The following is a 25,052-nucleotide window of genomic DNA, read 5'->3' on the forward strand; positions in this document are numbered from 1 at the left end:
GAACTAGACCTCTAGCAAAAATATATATCCAGCAAAATTATTCATAATATTGAATGAAAAAAAAAAAGGACATTCAGTAAACTTGCAGATTTTTAGGGCTTTCAACCAAACCCAACCTCAATAAAAAATTGAACACATAAGAGCCAATATCAAAGAATAATTTCAAGGAACTTAACATGGACAAATTGTTTATGTTTTTTACATGGATATGTACACCATATGTTTAAGACTGACATCAGTAATTGGGTAGTTTAAAAGAAAGATTGGGGCAGAGTTGAGTATGATCTAACTTTAAAAATGCAAAACTGTCTAGGAAAAGATAAATATAGCAATTATACAAATGAGGTGCAAAGGAAGAATAGACACAGAGGCATTGGGTGGGGGGGGGAAGGAAGGCTTTTAGTTCTGAAAATCCACTCACATTAGGAATGTGTTAAATAGGCAACACTACATATATACCATGAAGGGTATAGTACCCTCCAAAATCTATAAAGAAATAAGAGGGGACACATGGGGAGAGGGAGAAGCAAAAGATAGGGGAAGAAGATGTGATCCATGCATGGGGGAGGTTAAGTAATAGCAAGGCAATATATACACAAACAGTATTAAAAGTTAAATTTATTAGGAAAAAAAAGTATAGCTAGTAATCATTGACCTTATACAAAGTCAAACTTAAAAGATGCATTCAAGAGAGAAATCTATGTCAGCCAAAGTAATATTGTTTTAGATGCATATTTACACGTGAGTAAATGGTTGTATATATATATACACACATACATATGTATCTGAGTATATATAGATATGTATGCATGTTGCTCTCTATATGTGTATATATAAATATATATGTGTGTGTACATATGTGTATGTATATCTATCTACATATGTTTTTAACTATAACCTGCTTGGAGGAAATGGGGTAATGAAAAGGGAAAAAAAAGAATAAAGAAAAAAATTACGAAGCAGAGAACAAAAGAACAACCTACAAAGAAGCAAAGAAAAGATGGACACTCATGAATATAATCATATATACTTTCTTGAATTGAAAATTTATTGTTATATATTTTGAATTATCCCTGATGTTCTGCTGGGCACATGTGATAATGTTTTGGTTTTGGTTTTTTTGTTTGTTTTATTTTCCTTTTCTGTCTTTCTTTTTTTCTATTCTTTTTTTTAAAACAGAAAAAAATTGTATATTATGCATATATGTATGTTGAAAAAAAGATAATTGTAAAGCGATTTGCACTATGTAAATGCTAGCTATTATTACTGTTTAGAAAGATGTCTTTTTCTTTCAAGGAGTAGCTCCTAGTCATTAAAGGATGGTATAGTTTCTTAAATTCTTGTCAATCTAGCTTCATTTTCAGTTCTGACTCATTCACAGTTTTTCAAGAAACTTGTGAGGATGGACCAATTCTAAGAGTTATATATCTAGCTATATATCATACTTTGAACAATTATCATTCCTCTCCCCTCTCCTCTTCATCTTCTCCCCAGCTACTTAGTTTTTCCTTTTTTAGACGGTAGGCCTGAACTTTTTGAATCATCGTATATCTGATTTTTGAGGTTTTACTGTATCTAGTACAGTTGTAATCTTTTCTCCTCAATTTTTACCATTTTTATTTAAAGTTTTGTGTTCCAAATTCTCTCTCTCGCTTCGTCTCCTTTCTCCTCCCTGAGATGGTAAGCAATCAGAATAGGTTAAACATGTGCAATTATGTAAAACATCATTATATAATCTGTACAACCTCATCTGCAAACAGAAACATCTGGAGGACCTTACCAGCTATATGAAACTCTTTGGACTCTCTGCATTGGATTTCCATGACAGAGATAAATACTTTTGAAGAAGATGTTTGTTGTTTTTTTTATGCCTTAATGGATTATAATAATCAGATTAACATAGTTTAAAAACCTGAGAAAAACTCCTTTGTCTGAGGTGCCCATTGATTTTGTTTTTTTGCTGTCTAAACATCAGAGACAATGCCTTGAATCTTCATACCTTTTTTATTCTCAAGTGACTAGGTGATATCTTCAGTCTCCTAAATCAATCAAGTCTCAAGGATGATTTCTCTTTTTTTTTAAAGGAAGAACTAGTCTATTTTGCCTAGGGTCTGAAGTTAGGATATTTCTCCTACAAGTTGAAAAAGCAGACTTATGAATTGTCTTTTGACCATTTCTCAGTTACTGTGTGTGTGTGTGTGTGTGTGTGTGTGTGTGTGTGACAAATTCAGAGATTTTCTTCTAATCCTTAGGTATCTTAAACTCTTTCAGATACTTTAAGAAATTATTTCTCAGTGCCTTCAAAATTGTCACTTCCTTTTTCTTTATTGCTTTGAAATTCTTTAAAAAATATTTTAATACATGTATATTAATTTTTAAAATATACATTTCTTCATGAATCATGTTGGGAGAGAAAAATCAGAACAAAAGGGAAAAACCCTGGGGAGAGGGGGGAAAAAAACCACATACACATACACACACACACACAGAAAAAAGACGTGTACATAGCATGTGGTGATTTACATTTAATCTCCATAGTTCTTTTTCTGGATACAGATGCCATTTTCTATCCAAAGTTTATTGGGATTGTCTTGGAAATTGTGTCATTTCCAACACAAATCTTCTCTGTGTAATCTTGATCTAATCTCACTATTCTTCCCATCTTTGTTTTATTTACTGTTTTATTTCTACTTCCTCAGGTGCCATATTTGAGTATATGATATTAGTGGTGGCCCTCTGTTATTGATGGAGAAAATATTTGCTATATTGATTTTTACAAATCTTTTCTGTTTTTAATCCAATTGTTGTTTTCTTTCCAGTCTTATCCTTGAGTATCTCAGATGATTTTAAGGCTCTCATCATGACTTTTATAAACTAATTTTCTATTCCTTTGGAAATCTTATGAGGTTATATAAAATTGCCACATTTCTGTTTCTCTCCCCACCTCCCCAATTAAGATTTTTAATTTAATATTATCTATGGATAGTCATCTTCAAGATTATATCCTTCCTCAACACCATCACAAGTACTATGCAAAGTCTTTCTTTGTGTTCTCGTTTTCTTGGTTTTCTCATTTGTTTGTTTTTTTCATCTTCCATAATTATTGGAAAGCATTGATTCAAAATTTCTACGTGTGACTGCCAAGACCTTATATGTTACATTTTACTTCAGTTAAAAATCTCATGAGATGATTTACTTTGGGAGTTAAGTCACAAAATCTCTTAGAGGGCAGTTTTTTCCTCTTATCTTTCTTATTGACTTGTAATTTGGGTGAATTCAATAAAAGGTAAAGTTAGTTAAAATAGTTTCCCTATAACAACAGTTGTTCAAAGTTCTGACTGCTTACTGATTCCATTATGTGTAACACCACAGTAATGAGTTACAGTGGGCAGATTCTTGAATTTAGTTATCATGAATTGTGCCTGTATAGGTAATTTATAATCCTTACTCCTCACTCTCAAAGTTACAGTGTCCAGATTCCTGATTTATAGTACTTCATAGATGTGAGTTCCTTATATCCCTATTTGACTTTAGAAGCTACCCTATTTAGCAGGAAGGTCATAAACTTTGATATTTTAAACAAAGAAAGATTAAATATGGCTTTAAACTTAAGACAAGCTAATAAATCTTTATAATACCCTTGATTTAATTAATAAATACTCATCTTAGTTTTCTTTTTGCCAACATACCAATTTTTTCAGGGCAGTTATAATTTTTGCTTAGAGGTGGAGATCTGAATGGCCTCCTGGAATTCATATGACTTTTCATAAGTCATAAAAGCAAATAAGATTCCAAATAACTATAGGTACATACCTTTGTAATTGTCTAAGGTTATGTGATGCCTCAGGTGTTAAAAAGTTTTTATCGTGGAAATTGATCAAAGGAAAAGTTTTCTCAAAATAAAATTTACCAGCATTCTCTTATCCACTTGTTTAATGTAACCATTTACACAGCTGTTCTCCACACACAACTTTAAAACTAGAGAAAAAACACTGCATGAAGAAATCAGTTAAAACATCAGTGTATTTGTAAACCATACACACATATGAATTGAACTTTCTTTAAAATTTTTAATCTATTAAATGGTTTTCTGTCATGTTCTATTTATGCATGCTTTTATTTTAATATTCCAGAGTTATTAAACTATTTTCCCCCAAATTCATTTACTTATTCTACATTAGGTATACAACCAAAAGCTCAGATTCAAAATAAGCAAATTGTAAACAAGGCTGTTTTTTTGTTTTTTGTTTTTTGAATTGCTACCAAAGCTTTCATATGATTGAGCATTAATCTAAACCTTACAATCACTTTAAGGTCTAATTAGTTTGTTCTATGAATTATCTTTCCTCTGTTACCTCTTCATCTCCTGCCCCTAAATACACACAATAGAGTAGTTATTTATCGAGGAAAATGGAATACTTTTATCTTTTATCTAACATTCAGTTAGACATTTGATTTGAATATAACTGAATTTTGCATGGGTATTCCTATAGGGAGATTGTTAAAATATTTTAAAATGATATAGTAATCCATCTATTAACATTTTACCTATTTTAATGTGTCATGATTTTAAGTGGAAATTAGATAATAATATTTCCAAAAAAAATGTGCAAAAATTTAGCTGGGAACTTGGGAAGAAAGTTTTACACAGTAAAAAAAATCATCAAAAAAATGGTAATTTATGGTGTTGCATGTGGTAAGTTAAATTGTGAAATTGTTCACAATTCTTAGAAAAGAGTTCTTCGATCTATAATTTCAGTGTTGCAAGATGTTTATGAGTACTGGAAAGAAAGTTACTAATTAGGGTCATAAAATGAAGTAGAAGAGAAGCACAAAACATTGGGAACTACTATTAAATACGGTCCATTTTTCATCAGGAATTGTTTTTCATTAAATTGATTGACAAAATTAATTATTAGCAAAATAACAAAAACTTAGGGTTTTTGTCCCCCTCCATGAAACATAGAAAAACAAAACTCTTGTAATAAATATATATAAAGCAAAAAAAATTTTTGCATTGAACTATAAAAATAAATCTCAGCCTGCACCCTGAATCCATTCTATCTCTGACAAAAGGTAACATTTTAAAAAATCAGAATCCCCAATTGATAGGCATCTACTCAATTTCTAATTTCTTATGGCTTTTATTTTTATAATTTGTCTTAGTTTTCTATTTGAGTAATAAGGCCTTTATCAGAAAAACTTGCTGTAAATCCCCCAACTTCCAATTTGCTACCTTCCTTTTAATCTTGGATACATTGGTTTTGTTTGTGCAAAACCTTTTTAATTTAAATTATCTATTTTTCTAACTATGATCCTCTGTTTTCTTATTCTCTTCCCTTATCCATTGAACTAAGAGGAACATTTTTCATTGTCCCTTAATTTGCTTATATCATCCTTTATATGTAAATCATGTTCTCATTTTGGCTTTGGTGTATGATGAGATGCCTATCTCTAGATGCCTAATTTTTGTCAAACTGTTTTGTTTTCTTGGCAGTTTTTGTTAAAAGGTATGTTCTTGCTCCTAAACCTTGGTTTATCAAATACCAAGTTACTATGGTCATCTAGTACTGTGAATTATGTACCTTATCTATTCCAATGATCTACCACTATTTCTTAGCCAGTACCAGATTGTTTTGATGATTATTGTTTTGTAATTTAGGTTGAAATTTAATGTTGTTAGGCTATTTTCCTTCACATTTTTAAATTGATTTCCTTTATATTCTTGATCTTATGTTCTTCTAGATGAATTTTATTATAATTTTTAACTCTATAATAAACTTATTGATAATTTGATATGGCACAGAATAAGTTTATATATATATATATATATATATATATATATATATATATATATATATATATTTTTTTTTTTTTTTTGCTGAGGCAATTGGGGTTAAGTGACTTGCCCAGAGTCACACAGCTAGAAGTGTTAAGTGTCTGAGGTCACATTTGAACTCAGGTCCTCCTGACTTCAGGGCTGGTGCTCCATTCACAGCACCACCTAGCTGCCCTTAATCAATATTTTAATCAATAAATACTCAGTATGAACTTATGTGCTAGGTACTATGATAAGCAGTTGAAATTCAAATACAATAAATCAAATAATCCTGACAAGCTTATATTCTAAAAAGGAAGACAAAAATAACATACAAATATATAAAAAATATAAAGAGAACAAACACAAATAAATATGTAGTATAATGGGTCACTAATGTAATGAAGGGACTGGCCAATGGGGTCCCAGTCCTTGAAGCATTACATTTTTCTCTGCCTGTTAGAAATCCTTGTTGAGAATTCTAAGCCAACTTCAAGAAATGACTGATGATGTGTAATGGTGTGTGTGTTTGTGTTCCCCCTGCACATGTACATGAGCATCATCATCATCATCATCATCATCTTCAACAATAATATACATTTATTAAGTACTTACAATGTCAGGCACTGTGCTAAGAGCTGGGAATATAAAGATGGGCAAAAACATGATCAAGGAGTCTTATTCTAATGTGTAAAACAATATATAAGCAATATTTACATACAAGATGCATATAGTGTGACTAGGAGGTGGTCTCATAGGTAAGACACCCTATTTATATGACTGGGACCAGGAATTACCTCTTATAGAAAGTGGAATTTGAATTTTTTAAAAAAATTATTTTCTTTGAACTTAGTCTTGATGGAAGCTAAGAGGCAGAGGTGAGGAAGAACATTCTAACCATGGTACACAGCTAGTGAAAAGGTATAGTGGGAAGATGGTGTCTCGTGTGGGAAAACCATAAAAAACATCAGTATCTGAATTGTTGTTTGCCCTGCATTATCAAAGAGATCCATAACATCAGGGAGATAATGCCATGATATTCAAGTGGTGCTCTGTCCAAAGGAATGTAAATTTTTATCACTGAAATCTCTTAAGATAACTTGGGGTTTTATGGGCTGCAATCATACCTTAAGCCCAAATCACTGGCTCTTGTTGATTGACCAATAATAATAGGTTCCAGGCCAATCCTGACTTGGTCATTGTTTGGGCCCTGACTGACTCAGATGGAGTGTAAATAGCAACTGTTTCTGTTTTGACCAGAAACCCTGAGAATCTTCCCCTTCCTAATTGATATTTAAAAATTTTTCCCCTAGATAAGAGGCCCTTCACTGCTTTATTTCTTACCTTGCCTTAATCACTGAATGAGCATTGGCCCAGTCAAACTGAGACTTGTTAAAGATCTTAGCATAAAAAGTGGTAGGGCCATCTCTAGTTGTTGTGATCTGTGTCCATGGAATTAACGTATAAAGAGATTTGAAAGATAAGAAAGGTCCTGGTGATAAAGGTTTAAAAGCTCAAAAGAGTATTTGTATTTCATCCTGAATATACTAGTGTATGAGACAGCTAGGTAGTCAGTAAAGAGTGCAGAGTCTGGAGTCAGGAAGATTTTTTCCCCCCGAGTTTAAATCTGGCTTCACATACTTACTAGCTGTATGACCCTGGGCAAGTCATTTAACTCTGCCTAATTTCCTCATCTGTAAAATGAACTGGAAAAGGAGATGGCAAACCACTTCCAGTCTCTTTGCCAAGGAAAACCTAAAAAGAATCACTAAGAGTTAGAAATGATTGAAAAACTAAGCAAAAGTTTGAGTAGAGAAGTGACATGGTCAGATCTATGTTTTTGGAAAATCATTTTGGCTGGTAAATAAAAAATGGATTAAAATGGGAGAGATTGAGGCAGGATATTGCAGAGCATGACTGGTATTTTGTCACTGTTTCCTGTTGACTTAACTGATGAGTTGAGGAAAGGATGAGAATGGGCAATAATTTTTATTCTAATCTTTGTTTGAGAGATTGATATTCACATAAATCAGGTGTCATTTAGGTAGAATTTGCTTAAGCCTCAAAGACACATCCTGTTTCATTTGCTTTGTAGTTCACTTGAAAAGTAAGAACTTAAATTTTTAAAAAATCCTTTTTAATCCTTAAAAACAAACAAACAAACAAAAAACTACAAAGTGGCCTCATTCTAATTAGGTGGTATTTCAGGGAAAAAAAACAGACTTCTGAAGAATTGTGAATTTTCTTAGAAGCCAGTTCCACTCACTAGTATTACTAGTATTATTTTTAGACATGAAGGGATTAAAAGCTAAAAATTTGCTTTTTTGGGGGGGGGGGGTTAAACAAACAAAGTGCTGTAATTAATGAATGATGTTTATTTGTCAGCTTAGTGGAATTTTTTTGTTTGTTCATTTGTTTTGGTTTTATGAGTAAATAAGTAATTAAGGAGTCTGCTTTATGGGAAATTAGAAACTATAAGAGTTTATATTTTAGGCAATCTACTGAGGAAGAGTCTTTTAGCAGGAGGCTGCTTGTTGATTTGTTATATTTTAAAAGATTACGACTGTCTCAATGTTTGCCCTGTGATGATGAAGCAACCAGCATAATTTTTGAAGACTAAGTTTAAATATTTCACTTTCTTCTTTGGTTGGTAATAGGGATATAAATTAAAATGTTTTTAAGCTGAGCATTTATATATTTTAATTCCAATTTTCCTCTTTGAATTATTGATGAAGGTTGGAAGTTGAAAAAAGGCATTGCTATAGAGGATATAAGTAATAATGTTCAGCAGAGGAAGTTTGTAGAAATTGAGCACTTTTTCAGAACAGAAATTATATATGATGTGAATGTATATATACCTATATTTTCTCTTTCTTTTTCTCCCCTGTCTATATATCTATATCTATTGCTTAGGGTATCTCAGAAATCTCAGTCCAGCTTTAAGCTTCTTAAGCCATTAAATCTTTTTTTTTTTTCCTCCACTATTATTTTATTTTGCAAATACATATAAAGATAGTTTTCGGCACTCATTTTTGTAAAACTTTGTGTTACAAATTTCTCTCTCTCTCTTCTTTACTTTCCCATACCCCAAGGCAGCAAACAATCTTATATAGGCTGAATATGAGCAATTCTTTTAAACATTTCCATATTCATCATGCTATTCAAGAATAATCAGATCAAAGGGATAAAAAATGCGAAAGAAAAAAAAAAAAGCAAACAACCAACCAAAAAAAAGGTGAAAATACTATGCTTTGATTCACATTCACTCTCTGTACTACAGAGGGCACTTTCCATCTCAAGTTTATTGTAATTTCCTTGAATCACCTCATTGTTGAAAAGAGCCAAGTCCATCACAGTTGATCATCAAGTATAATCTTATTGTTACCATGGACCTAATGTTCTCTTGGTTCTGGCTCACTTCACTCAGTATCAGTTTATAAAAGTCTTTCCAGGAAGCTGTTAATTTTTGGATAATCTGTCTATGTATATACTACATGTATGAATTATATATATATATGTATGTATATGCATGCATATATAGATTTATATTTAATAATGATGACAATAATAGCAGCTAACATTTATATAATGCTTACTATATGTCAGACTATGTGTTAAGTGCTTTTTGTGGATTAGGAAACTGAGGCAAACAGAAGTTAAGTGATTTCTGAGGGCCACGTGGTTAATATGTCTAAGGCTGGATTTTCACTCAGGACTTCCTAACTGTAGGCCTGGTGCTCTGTTACATTATCTAGCTGCTCCTATATATCCATGTGTATCACATGCATCAACATATGTATCTGTCTATAACTATGTACATATATATGTATCTTTGCTTGTATGTACACATCCACACACTATGCCAGTAGTTTAGAGAGCAGATTTGAATCACCAAACTGATATCAAACAAAAACCCATCACTATTCTGGTAATGCTTTATTGTGGTGAGCCCTGGAATACTATAATCTCTGAAGAATCAAAATTGTATTGTGAGTCCAAGGGTAATTGAGAGATGCATATGATGGGTTCAAGTGGACTGTTGAGTTAAGTAATAACCTATGTATGAGAAATGATGGAAGGGATCTTACCTAGGATGACAAATCAATATAGAGAAGTGGATAGATGTTGGCTTTGGAATCAAGGACAACTTATGTTTGAATTCTGGTGCTGCCACTTACTAGCTGTGTGATCTTGGACAATTCACATATTCTTTTTTGATCTCAGTTTCTACATCTGTGAAATGAAGGGTTGGATTGATGACCACCAAGATGCCTTCTAGTTTTCAATATATGATCCTGTGATTTGATCAGAAAAACAGAGATAATTCACATAACAAGGGTTTAAATGGGAAATGATACCAACTGAGCAAGATCATCAATCCTTGGAAATATTGAAGTCTGCTAATATTTTCAGAGAAAGGAACAATTGGGAGAAGATATTTTACTTAATGATCTATTGAAGAGTGCTTCCCCTGGCCCCATTGGATGATTGCTATTCCAATAGGCTGCTATGGCAAGTAAAGAACCATTTTTTAAAAGAGAACTGTAATTCTTCCTTCTCGTCAGTCTTTTCAAAGACTGCTGGTTTATATTCCTTAAATATTGCTCTATCCAAGGGATTAGGAACCAGTCTAAGTTTTCACAGGTCACCTCAAAATGCAATTTCTCTCCCCCATTCATCCATTTCTGGCATAACACAAGAAAAGACACATTTCACTGAATTGGAAAATTATGTATTTAATAAATTTGATTTCAGTTTTAATTTAAATTTGAAAAAAGTTAGAGACCAACAATATACCAGGTCATATATTGTATTGAAGTTGGACAAATCAATTGTTTATTAGAGTTGCTGCTTTGGCAGGACTTTCTATCTTAGGTAATTGTTCAATGGGATTAATTTCAAATACATGGGCAGGATGTACAGATAAGTGATTTTTGAAACAATGTCTTCCCCTCTGCTATTTTCATCCTAACCTTGAAAAAAGAGTTGATTTATCTTTGCAATTTCTTTAATGGATCTGCTGGCAAGGTTTGCTAGCATTAGAATGGAGACTATGTTCTGATTATATAGAAAGTTGGTCACACTTTACACCTTCCATAGTTCATTTTTTGTCTTGATATTTCAAAGTTAGAAGAATTTTTGTTCTCTTTTAGTTTTGGATATTCAAAAGCCTTCTTCGTCTTTAAAAGTGAAAAAAATGGTGCTTGTCAAGCTTGGTGGGAGTTTGTGTATGTACATGTAGCTCCTATGTTCATTCTGATGGCAAGAAGTGTTGGTTATCATGTCCTAAATTCAGATTCCAGGGCTGATACTTCTCTTCATTTGGGAATTTTATGTTGTTGGTCCTGAATTGAATTTTAGTCATTATTAAATTTATTTTTGAGATAGAAGACATTGTTATGCTACATAATTTGGACAGTATCCAGACTTTAAAAGAAAAATTCCTTGCTAGTGACTTTATGTAGCAAATTTATTTGATTTGATTTGCAACTAAAACAAAACCATAAAAGCCTGAAATTTTCCATATCTTTTCATTATAGCCCATGAGTCCATAATAATTCCCTAAAGACCAAAGAATAGAATTTTATACTACAAAGAATAATTACATTGTCTTTCAATTTGAATGTTTTAATGATTATTTTATTTAATGATTTACTTTATTTCATCCTCTGAACTTCCACTTCTAAATCCATTTCTACTCCCTATTGGCGTGAGAATTTCTCTTTACTACTAAAGGTCTGCACCAATCATCTGCACTACAAAGGAACTCCTTCTCATCCTATTTTAGTCATCTGGGAAGGGTAAATATTTAGAAGAACTTCATTACAATAGCTGAAGGGGAAGGAAATTAAAGTTTGGTGGGATCTTCTTTTAAGAGTGCCTTGGGTTTAAAGCGTGTGTGTCTTTGTCAAATGGGAGAGAAGTGCTGCAAATTTGCAGATTAATGTAGAGGGATTGAATATTTTTTTCATGAATGACTTCAGGGAAAATTACTTTTAAAACATCACTCCATTTTTTTTTCCTGTGTTTTTTCCTTTCTAACAACTTTGAAGTTAGTGAGGTTGTTTTGTTATTTTCCATTTTCCCCAAGTTCTCTGGGGAACTTGCTCAAACTAGCAAAACATTTTATAATCATGTTATTTGAATTGTCTTTTATAAAAAACCTCTTTGCTATAGCCTGTATGATTACTCATTTTGTGGTGGCCGAATCTGGGAAAGAGATAAGGAGATAATGACTATTAAAAAGCATGAGGAATTGTAATTAAGTAGAATTTACATTTGGGATAGAAAAATTAATTTTCATTATTTGACTAATAAATAGTATTTGTAATATTTTTCTTGGGAACATTTATATTTTGGTAATTATTTTCCTTGTTCAGTCATAGATGATTCTTCTGACCCCTACACATGGGGGTTTTTTTTGGCAAAGATAATGGAGTGGCTTGCCATTTCCTTATTTAACTCTTTTTATAGGTGAGAAAACTGAGGCAGAGGTTAAGAGACTTGCTTACAAGGCTACATTTGAATTTAGGTCTTTCTGATCCAGGCTCAGTGTTCTATTCATAAAGCCACTTCTCTGCCTCTACTATTTCTCTACTAAAGTGTATACAATTGCTACTTCCCATTTTTATGTCAAAATGATGTGTTTGATGTAGACACCAGATGATGGTAGACACCATCTGGTCATGTGAAGAATTCATAATGGCCATTCTCTTTGCAAAAGACAGGTTTAGTTAGAGGAATAGGTTACAGACATACCATAAGAGGTACAATAAGCACCAGGAATGGTAAATATGAAATGGAGTTGGAAGAGCATAGAAAGGTGTTTTAATAATTAATGATGGAAAGGGCAGGTTCCCTAGTGTAACTTGCCATTTACCAGGAGAAAGCAAGCACATCATGAGGTTGGAGCATGCCCTTAACTGTCAGGCTAAATTCTAAGAGACTTAGTACTCCCTAATAGCTAGGTAGAGTGCCAGTGGTGGACTGACCCAAAGGAGGGCAGCAGCAAAACCATGGGCCATAAGCTGTTTTATAGGGAGCACTTAGCTTCAAGGACTTGATGTAACTTGAATTTTTGACTGGATTACCTCTAGATGGGACCAAGGAACTAAAATGATCCCTAGGGAATAATTTTTTTTTTAAATCAATTCTTCAGTTTCTTTTTACCTGTCACATTTACCATTCAAGACCTCATCAATAAAAAAGTCCCATAATTTATAATCAGAATTCTCTCTCCACCCCTCTCCCCCACCCCTCCACTTTCCTACTAAGCATATATATCTTAATGAGAGGCTTGAGCCCTAATTTAGGTAAATAGTGATTTAATGTTGTTGTTCTTCAGTGTGTCCAACTTTTTATACCCCATTTGGGGTTTTCTTGGCAAAGATTTTGGAGTCCTTTGCATTTCCTTCTCCTACTCATTTTACAGATGAGGAAATTGAGGCAAACAGGGGAAATGACAAACTAGTGAGTATCTGAGACTGGATTTGAATTCAGGAAGATGAGTCTTCTTGACTCCAGATCTATCTTCTGTATCACCTAGCTGCCTTTAGCTAGTCAATGCTATATAATACCCAAAGTTTTACACATGATTCATTATAACATGCATAATAATCACAGTTCATCTTTTTTGCCTTTTTTTTTTTTTTTTTCTTTTTCTTTGGAAACCTATAGGTAAGGTCTCTTTAATGGCTTTTGGAAAAATATTCATGGGTGTTAGCAATGATGACAGTGATTCAAACATTTTATGAGGATACATTGTAAGGGGAGATAACAGGATTAAAAAAGATCACAATGACTCTGATGGAGCTTACTTTCTATCAATAAGAGATGATTCGTATATAAACATATCTAATGAAAAATAATTCTTAAGAATTGGATGAGAACCAAAGTGATTGGGGGATTGGAAAAGGCATCATAGATCTTGAAGAAGAGAGAGATTTTAATGGTCAGAACTGAGGGTTTTATATTAGAATTAATATTAGAAAAGAGGATTATTCTAGGACCAACAAATGTGATCTAGATACCATAAAAACTATGTTTTTAATGATACATTCCAAATTGTAGCAGAAATCATAGTCTGACTGACTGTAGAATTTTTCCTTATTGAAAATTAGGAACTTAGTAAGGGCTTACCCATCTCAAATTCTATGGCATCTATTGCATTATTTTTCAGAAATCACTAGTGAAAATTTATCACTTACATTAGAAAATTCTTACAGTACTTGGCATATGCATTCCTGGAGCCAGTTCCTTTGAGTTCAGTTCAAGTCTTCCAAGTTGTCTTTATGCACGGTCTTATCTGTTTCATTTCCTCATTAGTCATTTTTGTTTTAAATTTTCTGGTATGGGGAAATTTTCCTTGCTAGAATAAAAACGATGACACCAAAATAAACGTGTATAGAAAAATAAGTAGTGCAAATAGGTTTATATGATTGGAGGAGGTAAAAGTCATTATGAAGGGGATTACAAGGGAAATTTCCTGGAGGAGATAACATTTGAGTTGAGCTATTCCTGCTACATGAGAGTGATTATATAAAAATCTAATTGGAATTTGAAAATTATAACTTTTGTCAGTTATGTTTATAGTAAACATTTCCTAACAATTGTTTCAAATGGTAAGGATCTATACCTTATTGTAGGGGGCAGTAAAAAAATGTAAATTATTCCTTTTAAAATTTACGAAATGAAGGAGAACACAAAAGGATATAGCTTGATTTGGGGAGGGTAACAGGATCAAATTATTATTTTTTTTTCTGTTTCCTTTTTTTTTGAAAAGATAGGGAGACTTGGAGATCATGTCTATACACAGAGATGATAAGTTACAGAGGGACATTTAAATAATTGGATACATATTTATTTTTCATGATTTAGCCATGCTATTGTAATAAATATATTAAATATTAATATATTATTTACTATATGTATACTAAATAATATATACTGTACTAAATAATAATAAATAATATATGATAAACTATATTATTATACTGAGCATATATCATTACATACATAACATATAATATGTAATAACATATGTACTAAATAGTGTATACTAAATACATATAATAAATATGCAATACTACCTGAATTAATGTATAGAACATGTGTAGATTTAGTGCTATAATAATCAAATTACCATTACTATACTTCATAGAGCTAGCCAAAATAAAACAAATTAATTGGTAAGAAGAGAGGTGGTCCTGGATCTCAATGGAAATCATGACAAAAAGTATAAATAAAGACACCAGTCCTAGAACTAAGTGATTATACATTATTCATTAACAGTTTTCAAAATAGAAAGTAATTCTGTGGAATAGACTATAAATAAATGAATGGAAAGACATTTATTAATTGTTACAGTTACAGAGAACTGTGTTAGTTTCTGGAGATGCAAATACAGCAATTGGACAATCCTTGTGACTTCCCCACTTCCCAAAAAGACACTTCTCCAAAAAGGGGAGTGGTGACAGGGGAAGGAAATTTGTGTTTGGGGAATCCCAATGATTGTGAATGGATACCATTGGATAATTATATTCATTTTTCTAGTAGCATAGAGGTATTGCTTTATTTACCTTATTTAAAGAAAGAAGTGGAAAATCTGGGAAAGAAAGATCATAGCACAAAGTTGTAGTCATCCTCATTATTTGTTGTTGGTCCTGGATTTTAGAAAAGGACCAATAACATAAGGAGGATGATGTCTTGACTTGCTTATAAATTGGATTTATGTGGAGCAGTTAGGCAAAAGTTGATAGCCTCACTCCTCCAGAGCCATTGAAGTCCAGTGGCAAGACAATAGACAAGATGACTAGCAACAGCCCAGGTTGCAGTGGATGATCTTGTCCTTTCTTGAAAGGTAAGCAGAAACACTGGTTTTTTTTTTTTTTTTTTTCCCCTACATGAAGTGTTTCTTGACATTCCCTAGCTGCAAGTATCTCCTTGTATCAAATTATCTTTTCAGGGCATATAGTAAGATACCTAGGTAACCCCTGCTTAAATAGGAAACAGAAACATTTGACAATAGTTGCCTAGTGTTTGATGAATTCAAGAACATAAATCACTGTGGATGGGATTCCCTTTTTGCTAAAAACTGTCAGGAAAACCAGAAAACATAAGACCATAAACTCATTGCCCATCTTTACCTTTCCATGTAAGCTTTTTGAAGTCAGAGACTATTTCATTGTTATTTTTTTATCCCTACCACCTAATTTAGTACCTGGTCTGTAGTTAATAAATACTTGTTAATTGATTAAATATCACAATAAATTTAGTGGACACTAAATTTGAATAAAATGAATTCAAGTACTTTATATAGCTATGCTTGGGAGGAGTAAAAGATAAAATAGACAGTTTTGAATATATAAAATTAATTTCATGAATAAAATAATGAAGATAGAATTTGGAAAAGAAATTATGAAGTGTGTTACATATTACTGATGAAAGTTAATATCCAAATGTGTAGGGAATTAATATAAATCTCTAATGCTAAGAGTTATTGCTCAGTAGATAAGAGGTCAAAGGGTGTGAACAAAACATTTTCCAAAGAATTGCAAGCTGTAAATATCATATGAAAACACGAAAGAAATCATGAATAGTAAGAGAAGCAAATGAAAACAAGATTGAGATTTCTTCTCATGATAGCAAAAATGATAAAATAAGGCCCTAGTATTAGTGGAAAGATAGGCATTTTACTACCTTTTTAGGGAACATGTATGGTGATTCAGCTATCCTGGATTTCAGTTGAAAATTATGTTTAAAATGTACCACAATTTTCCATAGCCTTTGACCCAGTGATGTTAGTTTTGGACATATATCCCAAGAGTATCAAAGGACTATGAGAATAGAATATTGTATACATTGTAGTTAAATTTGATCTAATTTTTTGCTTAGTTGTTTTTCTTTGTTACAAGGAAAGATTTGGTCTGGAGGGAAGGTGGATTGCAAATGTTGTGATGCATCACCAAAACACATTTTAAAATTTTAATTAAAAAACCCAAAATTGTTGGACAAGAGAGTCCTTAAGTTTCCTTTCTACCGTGTTTCCCCAATAATAAGACTCTTATTATTTTTTTGGACAAAAAAACACCAGAGGGCTTATTTTCAGGGGAGGGCTTATTTTAATGAACATTGACAGCAATTTTAATAAACAGCTAAGTGTGAACAAAAAAAAGTACCTTTATTCAATAATGATCATGTCATCTTCTTCAACAACATCGTCATAAGTGTCCATACCCTGAATTCCGTCCTGGATGTCTTGTGCCTCTATTTCCTTCAGAAGAAGTGGACCCAATCTGTCATGTCCAGCAATAGAGCTCTCTTTAAATGAACATGTCTTGTCCAGGTAACCTGCTCGTAGTGCCTTGGCAACACAGCTGTCAGTAATTTTATCCCATGACTTCTTCACCCAAGTCATGACTTCTTGCAGACAGGGCTTCACAAAGTTTCCACACTGATTTCTTTCCATTCTATTTTCAATGTAGTCATTGACTTCCATGCGTAAATGGTCCTTGAATGGCTTGTTTATTGCAATATCAAGGGTCTGGAGATAGGCAGTCATTCCTGCAGGAATCATTACTTGATCTATTCTTCTCTCTGCAAGGAAGTTCTTCATTTCTTTAGCGGGTGAGTGCTGGCTGAATCCCAGATTATCAGACCTCTTTGGTTGCCTCGCATAACAAGTGGCAGCATTAAATCAACCCACTTTTATAACAGCTTGTGTATACCAGGCTTTTTCGGTTTCAAGAACATAAATGCCCGATACACGTTCAATCTTATCTTTCTTGCCCTTGCTGATGATCAGAGGTGTGACTTTCTTTCCATCCAAACGAATTGCCAAAACACAGGTGACCCATGCAGACAGAATAATAAAATTATGACCATCAGTCCTTCTTTTCACTCCATCATGCCCCTCAATAATGTTTTAACCCCATCATGCTCCCTGAGTGCTCCTTCTATCCTCCATGATGCCCCCTGAGTTCTTCTTTTATCCTCCATCATGCCCCCCACTCCCGCTTAGAGGGTACCGTAATGTAGCGTGTAGCACAGGGGATCACCTTCACTACAGTAGCAATCTCAATAGGGCTTATTTTCGGGGGAGGGCTTATTTTAGAGGAATCTTACACAGTAAGGGGAGGACTTATTTTCGGGATAGGTCTTATTATCGGGGAAACACGGTAGCTCTAATTTTATTATTTTATTATCATGTTACTATAACACATTTATTAAGCATTTGTATTATGTAAGGACTGAGTGAGTTGCTGAAGAAGCAAAAAAGAAAACCTGAACATTTTCTGCCTTCAAAGAACTTAAATTTTACTATCTCATACTCAAAAGAGATAATATTTGTAAAGCATTTAGTTAGTACTCTGTCTGGCACATGGTAGGCACTTAATAAATGCTTTCCTTTTCCCATTAGCACTATTGGTCCCTATAGTTGCTTTTTTTTTTTTTTTTAAATCATTCCTTGGAATTTATTGAAACAGTCTGAGGTTTCTACTGTTATTGAAAGAATAAAATACAAATGAGAATTCTGAAAATTATTATAATAAATGAATTACTATATGAAGATAAAGTATAGTTCTCTCTTGGGTAGTAATAATGAAATATCTTTAAGAAGGCTTACCTTGGTACAAATGACAGCTGAGTATAAATGTGGCCATGCGCCAATTCTTTGAAGTTTCTTTGCCTGCATTAACTAACCCCCTCTACTCCAAAGGTGCAGGAAGCTGGGGAGGGATTTAATGTCAGAATTGTGCTAGTCTAGTCTGTCTTGTATTGAAGCCTTCTTTGAAGCAGAGTGGTTCAAGGCAATCTCTGCTTACTTAGGGGAAGTCTTTTGACCTAGAAGTTTAGAGAGAAAATCCATTGCCAGAAGGAGGTTGAAGATACTTAAAAGTGATTTGAGCTGTCATAGGCTTTAATAGATTGAGGGAAGGAGAAAGAAAGGGAAAGGAGAGGAGAAAGAGAGACTGATACACCAAAAACACAGACAGTGACAAAGACAGAAAGAGTGACAGAGAAAAAGATTTTTTAGGGTTATTCTGCTTTGCCAAAAGTCAGATGATTTGTTGTTCAAAATGATTTGATGGTAATTTGCCGAAAGCTTCAGAACACTTATGATATTGCTGTAGAGTCTTAATAAAGGTCAATTTAATGATAAACATGTGACTTTAAAAAGTTGAATATTATACATACATGATATTTGATTGGGATAGATAAACAAGCTAAAATGAATTTTGAGGGGAAAAGAAAAATGTATAAAGACTCAGGCTTAGAGATACCAAACTATCAGATTTCTGCTTAGATGTCAGGTTAAAGGGGCTTTACGAACTAAACGCTTGTGTGTGTTATTTTCTTACAGCTTAAAATCCTGCCTGTTAAGGCAAACATATTTCTGAAATATTTTTGAAAATGCTTGAAGTATAAGCCATTATTTTCTTACTTCTCTATTATCTTCCTTGATTGCTGCTCTTCTGATCATCTGGAACTTTTTTATACCCTTGCAATTAAGAAAAACCTGTCTCCATTATTTTTAAATTTGTTCAAAATCTCAACTGATTTCAAGACAGTTAGTTTCTCATACTATTGTGATAATTGGTGCCTGATTGGTGGCTCTGCGTACTTTATTTAGAGTTTTGATTCCTTGGAATATAGAGTAGAGGTTTTTTGGTCAGAATTTGATTAAGGGGGAATAGTACAAAAATAATCAGAAATGGGACCACCAAATCATTATTAGCATTGAGTCTTTCATTTGGTAGCTTCAGCAGTGATCCTTAAGATGAATAGTTTTCAAGAAAGGATGCTTTGGGGATCCTTTGGTTTTAGTTCTCTAACATCATAGCTTCAGAATTTGGAAGTGATCGTATCTAATGTAGATTTTGCTTAGGGAGGAAAGAAAAATTTTACCATGTTCCATTTGCCTTCTGAGAACAGCCAGAAACATTTTAGCACATGTAATTATAACAGGTCCCTAAGTAATATCCCCGTCTTGGCTGATACGAATGGTAGTCAACATTTTTTGCCTATGTTCCTTCTCTGGGCACTACTCAGAACTGAATTTAATAGTTTCTTCTCATGGATTTTATATGAAGAGAAAATGAGAAAAAGAGAAAACAATTAAAATTTCTTGGAAATTTTAAAATGGTAATTTTTTTAAAAAGGGAAATAATTTTACAAAGATTTTATTTTGTTTGCTTTTGTTTTTTTAGTGGGTAGAGAAGTGGAAAGGAGAGAAAAGCAAAGACTTGCTAATTCAAAATTTAAAAAAGGGAAACTTAAAAAAAAAGTTTTTCTTGGCTAAATCCTTTGAATACTAACTGTAAGGGGGAATTAAAGTAACCTCTAATAGCCTTCTATCTTCCTTGGGGCTTACTATCACTAGGTACTTTCATAGTACTAGGATAGGAGCAGGAAGATGAGAATAGACAATTTATATTTATGTATTTTAACTTGTATATTCTAAATTATTATAATTTTTTAAAATTCTGAATTTTCATCCCTTCTTGAATATTTTGATTATTTAATTCATTCAGGGATTAATTTATCTCTTGGGTACATTATTAGACATCAAGAACAGGTAGGTCCACGGATCTGGATAAATGATATGAAAGAATTGAATAGTGAAATTTTGAGATTGAGACTAGTGTTTCTGATGAGATTCCAAACATTTTCATGAAACAGTATGAAAAATCTTCCATTGTCTGTAAGAAGCATTAGGATTTAATATTGCTATCAGTGCTTTCTTGCTGGAATTAGATTAATTTCAAATAAAGAATCTTAACTGTCTAGATAAATAGTTAAATGCCTCTTTTTTGATAGTCTGTTTCATACTTGTAAACCTGAAGATTTAGTTGACATTTTATTATTATTATTATTATTTAATTTTTAATAGCTTTTTATTTGCAAGTTATATGCATGGGTAATTTTACAGCATTGACAATTGCCAAACCTTTTGTTTCAATTTTTCCCCTCCTTTCCCCCACTCCCTCTCCTAGATGGCAGGATGACCAATACATGTTAAATATGTTAAAATATAAATTAAATACAAAATAAGTATACATGTCCAAACCGTTATTTTGCTGTATAAAAAGAATCGGACTCAATTGTACAATTAGCCTGTGAAGGAAATAAAAAATGCAGGCAGGCAAAAATATGGGGATTGGGAATCAATGTAATGGTTCTTAGTCATCTCCCAGAGTTTTTTCGCTGGGTGTAGCTGGTTCAGTTCATTACTGCTCCATTGGAACTGATTTGGTTCATCTCATTGCTGAAGATGGCCAAGTCCATCAGAACTGATCATCATATAGTATTGTTGAAGTATATAATGATCTCCTGGTCCTGCTCCTTTCACTCAGCATGAGTTCATGTAAGTCTCTCCAGGCCTTTCTGAAATCATCCTGTTGGTTATTTCTTACAGAACAATAATATTCCATAATATTCATATACCACAATTTATTCAACCATTCTCCAGTTGATGGGCATCCATTCAGTTTCCAGTTTCTGACCACTACAAACAGGGCTGCCACAAACATTTTGGCACATACAGGTCCCTTTCCCTTCTCTAGTATCTCTTTGGAGTATAAGCCCAGTAGAAACACTGCTGGATCAAAAGGTATGCACAGTTTGATAACTTTTTGAGCATAGTTCCAAATTGCTCTCCAGAATGGCTGGATGTGTTCACAATTCTACCAACAATGTATCAGTGTCCCCGTTTTCCCACATCCCCTCTAACATTCCGCATTATCTTTCCCTGTCATTCTAGCCAATCTGACAGGTGTGCAGTGGTGTCTCAGAGTTGTCTTAATTTGCATTTCTCTGATTAATAATGACTTGGATCATCTTTTTATATGGCTAGAAATAGTTTCAATTTCTTCGTCTGAGAATTGTCTGTTCATATCCTTTGAGATATTTATTATTTGGAGAATGGACTTGACATATTTTTAATGGAGAAAGTAAGAAATGCTGATTAACTCCATCATTTTCAGTAGTTGAAAATCTACTTTTCCCCTTTTGTGTTAGAAACATGCCAGGAATCCTCATAAATAGTACTTGTTCTATGCAAAACCAAGATAATTCACAACTTATCTTTAATAATGAATATCATCAGAGTGTTTATAAAATAACTTTTAGTCTTATCATTAGTTAGGTAATAAAAAATCACTTGTCATTTTTACATTTATGGTGACTGCTTTATAGTTCTAGGAAGCTTTAGTGACTTGTGGGAGGTAATTTAATAGACTTGTCACTTATAACTTCATTTTGCACTTACCAGTATTGGTAGAATCTAGAAATTATGAAGAAGCCCCATTCCCTCAGGGAAGTCTTTTTTTTTTTTTTTTTTAGCTGAGACAATTGGGGTTAAGTGATTTACCCAGGATCATGCTGTTAGGAAGTGTTAAGTGTCTGATGTCAGATTTGAACTCAGGTCCTTCTGGACTTCAAGGGCTGCTACTATATCCACTGTGCCATCTGGCAGCCTCAGGGAAGTTTTTTTTTTTTTTTTTAATATCTATAACTTGAACTTTCAGAATATATTTTTGTGGTCAAAAACTCTACCCTGCTTTAAATATATTTCATTTCTGTCTTTGACACTAAAGAGTTTTGAATTTTAGAGGATAATGAGAACATAAATAGAAGCATTTTGGATCAGTATTTTAAGAAATATACCCCATGAAGTATGGATTGTATGAACCTGTCTTCCATTTAATCCTAAACCCATCAGCCTTCAACATCAGTAGTGCATTTGTACTGTCATCTTTGTTTCTCCTTTCTGATATCTTACAGACTAGCTGTTGACATTTGATATTCACTAACCTTGTTCTTTGAGAAAAAACATAAGCCTTCTTATTAAATCTGTTATTTTAAAAGACCTGGTCATTTTCTTTGAGATTATAGCTTATAGAATTTAGAAGTACTCTAAAAACAAAAATATAAATTACATTTTTTGGATGGAAATAATGTAATTTTGTTTGTAATTTCAAGTTTATTTCAGAACTGTCTTTTTCAAAGATTAGGATTCAAAGTGTGTGTTTCCTCCTCCCTTCCTTCCTCCCTTCCTTCCTCTCTTCCTTTTCTTTCTACTTCCTCCCTCCTTTCCTTCTTCCCTTCCTTCTTCCTCTCCAATAAGTGAGGTCAAATAGCCAGCAGTGAGGGAAAGAACCAGTCATAGCATGTGAGAATTTTATTTTCATGTGGCATATAGGGAATTGGATTCATTAACAGAATTTAACTAGAGAGCAGCTAGATATAGATATGTTAAGAATACTAGACTTGGAATCAGGAAGATTCATTTTCCTGAGTCAAATCTGACCTCAGATGCTTATTGGTGTTGTGATCCTGGGCAAGTCAAATGTTTGCCAAGTTCCTGCATCTATGAGAAGGGAATGGCAAACCATGTAGTTATCATTGTCAAGAAAACCCCAAATAGGATCACAAAGAGTTGGACATCACTGAACAATAACAAAAATTTATGTAACATGTTGAAAAACAAAATGAAATTTTTAGATAGATTTTTATCTTGGAATTTTGAATTCCATTATTCATTAATGGATTTCATTCATTGATTCATTAATGAATTAATCATTAACCATAACATTTGTATGACATTTTGCAGTCTACAGAACTTATCATTGTATATTATATCATTTAATTTTCTTATTTGGATAATATTTTATTTTTTCAAATACATGCAAAGACGATTTTCAACATTCACCTTTGCAAAACTTTGTGATCCGAATTTTTCTCTCCTCCTCCTCCCCCAAGCAATCCAATATATCTTAAACATGTGCATAAATATATTTCCATATTCATCAGGCTGTTCAAGAAAAATAAGATCAAAAGGGGAAAAATGAGAAAGGAAAAAAACCCAAGCAAACAACAACAACAAAAGGTGTAAATGCTATGCTTTGATAATACCATTTGATTTTTTAAAATAATTAGTGAGACAGGACAGACAAGTGTGATTATCCCCATTTTTATAGGCAAAGGGAGTGAATCCTCCTCCCCTCCACTCCCCTGTTGGGGTCAAGTGATTTGCCAAGGGTCACACAGCCAGGAAGTATTAAATGTCTGAAATCAAATTTGAACTCAGGTCCTCCTGACTTCAGGGCTGGGGCTCTATTCACTGTGCCACCTAGCTGTCCCTAAACCAATCTTTTCAATGGTAGGGAGAAGGGGGAAAGATGAGGACAATAAGCATTTATTTAGCATGTGCTTTGTGATAAATGTTTTATAAATATCTCATTTGATAGGAAATCTCCATATGAGTAAACTCTATGCATTTTATAATCCTAAAAGAGTTGCCTAGAGCACTAAGACAGGAAATGACTTTCCAGGTCACAGATCATTATGTGTCAAAGGCAGGCCTTGAACCTCAATCTCCTTGGCTTCAAGACTTGCTATCTAGTCATTATACTGTGTTGATTATCCTTATGACTATTATTTGTTATTGTTGTTTTTTTTAATAATAGCTTTTCATTTTTTCCAAATACATTCAAAGATAGTTTTCAACAATCACTTTTGCAAAATTTTGTGTTGCAAATTTTTCTTTCTCCCTCCCTTCCCCTCCCTTAGACAGTAAAACACCAATATAGGTTAGACATGTGCAATTCTTCTAAATATATTTCCATATTTGTCATGTTGTGCAAGAAAAATCAGATCAGAAAGGGGAAAAACCATAAGAAAGAGAAAAAAAAACAATCAAACAGCAATAAAAGGTGAAAATACTATGCTTTGAACCATTTTCAGTCTTCACAGCTTTCTCTCTGGGTACTGTTGGCTCTTTCCATCCCAAGTCTATTGGAATTGCCTTGAGCCACTTCATTGTTGAAAAGAGCTAGGTTCATCACAGTTGATCATCACATAATTTTGTTATTATTGTGTATGATATTCTCTTGGTTCTGCTTACTTAGGATTCATATCTGTGAATATTTATAATCAATAAACATTAATAAGAAGTCATGATCTCTTTAAGTTTCAATTTTCTCATCTATAAAATGAATATAATACCAACCTCAGTGAGATGTTGAGATTCTTGTTGAGATTCACTTGTTTCAGTCATGTCTGACTCTTGACGATTCCATTTGGGGTTTCCTGGGCAAAGATATTAGGATGGTTTGCCATTTCCTTCTCTAGTTCATTTTGCAGGCAAACTGGGATAAATACATTGCATAGGATCATCTAGCTTGTAAGTGTCTGAGGTCACATTTGAACTCAGGAAGATAAATTTTCTTGA

The 25,052-nt window shown here is 33.0% G+C and overlaps 1 protein-coding gene across 1 annotated transcript in view; it reads left to right on the forward strand.

Annotated features, from left to right (window-relative positions):
* The window catches only part of DISP1 (dispatched RND transporter family member 1), a 244,296-nt gene that overhangs the window by 89,648 nt on the left and 129,596 nt on the right, over window positions 1-25,052 (forward strand). The gene's annotated exons all lie outside the window — the stretch shown is intronic.

This window comes from Antechinus flavipes, chromosome 4 (genome assembly GCF_016432865.1).
Source record: "Antechinus flavipes isolate AdamAnt ecotype Samford, QLD, Australia chromosome 4, AdamAnt_v2, whole genome shotgun sequence".
NCBI classification, from domain to species: Eukaryota; Metazoa; Chordata; class Mammalia; order Dasyuromorphia; family Dasyuridae; genus Antechinus; species Antechinus flavipes.